This window comes from Pan paniscus, chromosome 1 (genome assembly GCF_029289425.2).
Source record: "Pan paniscus chromosome 1, NHGRI_mPanPan1-v2.0_pri, whole genome shotgun sequence".
NCBI lineage: Eukaryota > Metazoa > Chordata > Mammalia > Primates > Hominidae > Pan > Pan paniscus.
The window spans coordinates 39,106,475-39,112,589 of NC_073249.2; the positions used below are offsets into that span (position 1 = coordinate 39,106,475).

Sequence of the window (6,115 nt, forward strand, 5' to 3'; positions counted from 1 at the left end):
CATGTGGTTGTTGGCAAATATCTGCAATGGGAAAGAGGATCATCCTTTTGGGAGACTTTCTTTTGTGTTTCTCAATGTTGCAGAAATAAACACACAACTTTAATTTGTTCCCCAAAGGAAGAAATAATAAAAACAACCCACTCACAACTAGTCAGAGTTGCTGGAAAAATCAGGAAATAGCTTTTGTGGTTTGTTTGTTTGTTTGTTTGTTTTTCTTGGTAATTTTCCAGGAAAACTATTAAAGACAGTAGCTGCCCTTTGGATAACACATTCATTCCAAGGGCCAAAGATATTGGTGCATATGCTGAAGCTGTCTCATGTCCTGAGCAAATCTCTCCATCTAAGCTCATGGCACCTCAGGGCTGGGCTCAGAGCCACGGCATAAAGAAGTCAATGGTGTCAACCTAAGGAAAACAAGGCAGCTGATATCAAACTTGTTTAGAATAATGTCATCTGATGAATTAATTCCACTTTAAGCCCAAATTGAGATTTAAACATGTCAGAGAATGGACCTAAACTGGTGGGTGGACAAGAATAGTCAGTTTGTAGGTTTGCTATATGGAGTAGAAACAGAAGGGAGGAGGTTTAGTGGCCATCGGGTTGGAGGTAAAAATGAAAGGCCAAAGTGGGATTTGTTCCATACCTGGCACCTCAGTTTGGTGTCTGAGCCTGGTAGAAAAGGGGCTGTGAGCTAAAGCTATACTATTGGTCTTTGTGAGGGACTCAGTGAGGCCTGAGGCAAGAGTATCATTCTTACTTTCCTGAGGGACCCGCATGACACAGGTTGCCGGACAGATGGGCCAGGACATAGTGCTGTTCTGGCCCTCATGGATTAGAAACTTTGGCCTCTGGATTTAGTTGGCTTGGATGTTGAAATTCTGATTGTGGTGGCCAGAAGCTAGGGCAATGGAGAGTCATCTCAAGAGGTTTTGTGGACAGCAAACTTGGATGGGGCTGAGGCCAGAGAAGAGGGATGAGCCTAGAGGAATCTGTGTGTTGACTATAATAACATGGTCACCATTCATAAGGACATGTGAGACATCCTCAGTGAAGTCTGGATAGAACTTTGTTGAAACAAATAGAAGGTCCTAGTTGAGCATGTGGTAAGAAGAGTCAATAAAACTTGGGTTATTACTATTTTTTTAAATTTTGTATTTTTTGTAGAGATGAGGTTTTGCCATGTTACCCAGGCTGGTCTCAAACTCCTAGACTCAAGAGATTCACCCACTTCAGCCTCCCAATGTGCTGGGATTACAGGTGTCCACCACGGTGCCTGGCATGGGTTACTACTACTAAGGTGACCCACTTCGGTACCCAAGAAACACTAAGGTTGAAATTACACCTCATCTAATTGGCCATGTTTTCAAACTGTGCTTCATAGTAGTCTAGGTATACTGAGGAGACCCTTGAGACTGGAGGAGTGGCTCACAGCAGGGTCTGGGCCTTCTACCACCGACTCAACATCAGCCAGTATTTCACCTATTTTACCTACAGTAAGAGAAGTTTTGTAACTAACAAAAAGGTCTTCATAGCTTAATGGAGAGTTCTCAAACACCTCTGCTTTAGGGCTCCCTTGACTAAGCCTGGCAACATGTACTGAGTAGATTTTCAGTGAATTACATATTTATTTGTATATACAATCTAGCCAAAAGATGATTTGAAGCAGTAATAAGTTTTTACTAATGGATGAGGCCAGAGTAAGTGATTTATTTCTAAAACCCATTGAAAATAACAAAACAATTAAAATATTAAATGTTTGGGAATACTGTTTTATTCCTTTTGGACACACCAGAAATGAACGAACACAAATCTTAATGTGGGACATTTATAGTGATTCTATCTATTGGAAATAAGAAAAATAGTAGTAAACGATCATATGTACCTCTGTTTTAAGTATATTTCCAAGTTACTATCTGTGAGCTTGTTCAGTAGTTGTTATCTAATTTTCCATAGCAAGAAAAAAATGGCCAACTCATAAGTTGTGTTTCTGTTTGCATTTAGATTAACAGATTATTATTGGTTTTTTAAAAAGGGAGGTTTTGGCCAGGCGCTTTGGCTCACGCCTGTAATCCCAGCACTATGGGAGGCTGAGGCGGATGGATCACATGAGGCCAGGAGTTTGCCTGGCCAACATGGTGAAATCCCGCTACTAAAAGTACAAAAATTAGCTGGACGTGGTGGCGCACGTCTATAATCCCAGCTACTCTGGAGGCTGAGGCAGGAGAATCACTTGAACCTGGGAGGCAGAGGTTTCAGTGAGCCAAAATTATGCCACTGCACTCCAGCCTGGGCAACAGAGCAAGACTCTGTCTCAAAAAAAAAAAAAAAAGAAAAAGAAAAAGAAAATAATAATAATAAGGGATGTTTTTAAAAATTAAGGTTCCATTAATAAATAAAAATTGTCTGAATGCGGCTAACAGTTTTGAATGCCACTAGCCTTCATAACATACAGATCAATAAGGATTTTCTTCTAGGCAGAAGTCCCAACAAAAATAGCATGTGTGTGGGTGTGTGTCTGTGTCTGTGTCTGTGTCTGTGTCTGTCTTCCTGTGTGTTTTTATTTTATGATAAAAAGGTTTAAAACTAAATAAATGATCATGTCAAACTTTTTTTTAAGTGTGCACAGTTTTCAACAAAAGAGCCAAAGAAATTTTGGAAAGATTTATGTATTCATCTTGGTCTTTACAAGTTGTAACTGTTCCTAGAGAGTGGCCTAGCAGCCAGGGTCGCCTGTGTGCAGGCCTCACCTATTATGTCAGTGCCCAGCAGGCAGGCACGTGAGGCTGAGACCAGCTCACATCCTCTCTGCTGAGCAGCCCGCCCAGGCCCTGGGCTGCATCTGTCTCTAATGTGCCCACAGGCACAAGTGACCTGTAAAAGCAGGAGACTCAAGTCTGTGAACTGGAAGATAAATGTATGCTTTCAGAATATTTCTAGACTTCTGACCTGCATCTTTTAACCAATGTTTTTTTGATTTCTTATCAAAATCAAAGCTGTGGGCCAGGCGCGGTGACTCACACCTATAATCCCAGCACTTTGGGAGGCTGAGGTGGGTGGATCACTTGAGGTCAGGAGTTTGAGACCAGTCTGGCCAACACGGTGAAACCCCATCTCTACTAAAAATACAAAAATTAGTCAGGCGTGGTGGCGCATGGCTGTAGTCCCAGCTACTTGAGAGGCCGAGGTAGGCGGAGGTTGCAGTGAGCTGAGATTGTGCCACTGCATTCCAGCCTGGGCAACAGAGCAAGACTCCGTCTCAAAAAAAAAAAAAAAAAAAATCAAACCTGTAGCATTTTAAACCAGATTGCAATAAAATAAGCAAGAAAAGTGTCAAACCTAGTAAGCATAATGCTGAAATCTCACATAATTCTTAAATCTCAGAGATGTTCAATTTATTATATATTTAACCACTTTTTATCAAAATGTATCACAGAATGCCACCGTGCCACCGTGATTCAGTGTGAAAGCCACATCTGCCCATCCACTGCAATGGTCCAGCCTGCAGTCTGTTTGTCGTACCAGTAAGCAAAAGTAGCAAAACTGCCACTGGCTCAACTTTTCCCAAGTAATAAAGTCACTTTGCTTAGTCTTCAGAATGTTTAGCTCCTCTTGCTAATCTATCAGCTTCTTCATTGCCAATAAACCCTGGATGACCAGGAACAAGTATCCACTGAATGTCCATGCCTTGACTGAGCTTCTCCAGTGCCACAAAGTCCTTTTTGTTCGTCACCTATTTCCCTGTACTTGTCTTCCACCTGTTCTTCTTCCTACCTTGAACCCAGTTAGTTATACCATTTATAGCAAACATACTATCTGTGTACAGAACCAATTTATTGATGTTTTCAGCCTTTGCTTGTTCAATGGTGTTGCAGGCTGCATGATTTTCTGCTCTTTGGTTTGTCTGTCACCCAGGAAGTCTAATGCCTAATTTAAAGGATGGCCTGGCCCCCAGTAAACGTCAGTTCCCACTAGTGCTCTCCTCCACCCATTACTGGAGCAGCAGCCATCAGTGTAGACGACGACAAAGCCTCCGATGTAAGAAAATGTCTCTGCTCACTCGAGGCGCCGGCTCTGTGATTTGCTTCACAGGGTTTGCACAAGACTCTGCACTTTTATCTCCATCTCCATTCAGTGGCTCACAGAGTCCCTTGCTGGCTTTCATTTGTGATTCTTGTACATGTTTATTTTTCTGCCCTTCTGAACCTTCTGGGCTTGCAGATTTCCTGACAAAGGCCCAGGCCTCATTTTCTGTGGCAAACTTCTTAAATCTGGCAGCAGGAAATAGGTCCACCTATGCTCTACATTCATTCCAGGTCAGAAAGACCCCGGTCCTGCAGGCCCTTCCCACAGCATAGACCATCCTGAGGCTGCAGCAATCCCTGTGGCAGCGCACAGCTATCAAGGTGACTCCGTGGGCCAGGGACAGAGGCTGGCACATGGCTCACTCTCACCTCACACCAGTGTGACCCCAACAGTGCCCACTGAAAATAGCTTCAGTAAAAGTACACTCTGAGGCCGGACACGGTGGCTCATGCCTGTAATTCCAGCACTTTAGCAGGTGGAGGCGGGTGGGTCACTTGAGTCCAGGAGTTCGAGACCAGCCTGGGGAACATAGCAAAACCCCATCTCTACTAAAAAGATTACAAAAAATTAGCCGAGCATGGTGGCCTGCACCTGTGGAGGCTGAGGTAGGAGAATCACCTGGGCCCGGGAGGGCCCAGATTGTGCCACTGCACTCCAGCCTGGGCGACAGGAGTGAGAACCTATCTTAAAAAAAAAAAAAAAAAAAGTACACTCTGAGGCATAACTAAAGACTTGGCTAATTATTTTTCTCTATGGTCAGTTGGACCATTTGCAAGAACCAACCCATTTGTGTAGCTGTGTCTGATAAGACCGGCCTGCTCCAGGGCAGAACATTCTTTTGAGGACCAAAGCTAGCCAGATCAATGCATTTGAAAAAGGCCTTGTCATAAATCTATCAAATCTCCTATTCCTTGAGCTAGGCTGTGGAGAAAAAAACAAAACATGTGAACTTCTAGAATGTTCTTGAGAACTTTACTTTGAAAGGTAGATAACATTCTCTGAAAGCCTCTGCACTTGATAAGATTATTTCGTTCAGCACAGATCATAGCTATAAGGAGCTATTCCAAAAGAGGGTTTAGCATTACCTAGAATTCCAGATTGAAGCCAGTTGCACCACAGGCTCGGGGGAGGGGATATCATGAATCAGAACATATGGACCAGACACAGCCCTTCCCTGAGCAGCCATAGACAAGTCCAAGGGACGTGGCATAACTGCCGCCTGTTTCCAAGCAGGCAAAGTGGTCCAGAAGAGTCTGATCAGAAGGGGCCAAATGGGAATCCAGTTTCATGAGTTCTTGGCAGCAACGATGCTCGCCATTAGGGGTAGACTGAAATGCTAACGGGAACCAGCCAGCTCCATGTGAGGCGTGAGACCGGGATTAGGCCCAAGTCCTGGGAAATTGAGCTGGCAGCAACCAGCTAGGCGGCTGGAACACAGGCTAGGTCTACCTCGGATGCCAAAGACCAGGACAGAAGGGACCTAGCAGAGATCCTGGCTACTTGTGTACCTGGCAGCCAGCTTTGAGGCCATGTTCTTAGTGCTCTAGCTGCAGATAAAAAGCAGCAGCAGAGGGTCTTTATTTCCCATTCTTGATGGGAGAGAAATGCAACCTCTAGCTTGGGCTTCCAAAGCCCATTCTAAGCTCTAGCCAGGACAGGGAGGAACAGGGCTGGGGATCATTGCACGGCAAAAGGTGATGGCAGACCTAGGAAATCTTGAGTTTTAGAGTGGCCAACTTGGGCAGGGATACTCACAGATTAGGTATACTTCTTGGTAGACCACCACCAAAGCCCCTGATTCCACATCGATATCTTGAAAATGTGCTTTTACTGAGAAACCAAGATCAACTTTTCTCTGGCTGAATGGATGTAAGTTAATTCTACATTCAACATAGATTTTAAAAAACCACACACATCCTGGAGAAGCATGAGGAGGTAGCTTTCCCATTTTCCCCCATAAGTGGACCACATCTTTGCTTTTGTGCATTTTCTTCAGATGCTGGGAACCAGGCCCAAAAACTGTTGAAAAGGG

At 44.0% G+C, this 6,115-nt stretch overlaps 1 pseudogene; it reads right to left on the reverse strand.

The window, feature by feature from the left end:
* Positions 1-2,003: 2,003 nt before the first annotated feature.
* Positions 2,004-5,764, reverse strand: LOC100975873 (ribonuclease H1-like; annotated as a pseudogene).
* Between the last annotated feature and the right edge of the window lie 351 nt (positions 5,765-6,115).